Below are 642 nucleotides of genomic sequence, written 5' to 3' on the forward strand. Positions count from 1 at the left end.
AGAGGACAAGGTGGGGGGTCCCGGGGTGCTACAGACAGACAGACAGACAGACTGACAGTCTGTGGGGCCTCCCGGCGGGGACCACCCGCGCACACCCATGCACACACACACACACAGAGCGTGCTTGCACACCCCGACACGGGGACCACACACACGCACACACACATGGCAGAGGCAGCTGGAAGAGCAGCGGGAGACAGACAGACAGACGGTCGGACAGACAGACAGGAGGGTGAGTGGGTGGCTGGGTGAACACACACCCGGGCCGTGCACACACACGCAGGCGCACGCAGGCACAAACACACCTGGGTGTGCACACGCGCGAGCGAATCCATGGGCACAAACGTGGATCCTGTGTGCACGCGCGGGTGCGAATCCAGGGACACAAACACACACACACACGTGTGGATTCCACGTGTGTCAAAGCTTGTAAAACAATGGGCAAATGGGAATTTTGTGTGCCACATGCGTGTGAATCCATGGACACAAACGTGGATTCTGCCTGTGTAAAAGCGTGTAGAACAACGGACGGACGTGAATTTTGTGTGCACACGCGTGTGTAAGTCCACACGCACAGGGGTGCACACCCACGGTCCCGCACACGCGTGTGTCCCCACTCTCACACCGGTCCCCAGTCGCTCC

Source organism: Corvus brachyrhynchos, unplaced genomic scaffold (assembly GCF_000691975.1).
Source record: "Corvus brachyrhynchos isolate BGI_N302 unplaced genomic scaffold, ASM69197v1 scaffold19, whole genome shotgun sequence".
Lineage (NCBI taxonomy): Eukaryota > Metazoa > Chordata > Aves > Passeriformes > Corvidae > Corvus > Corvus brachyrhynchos.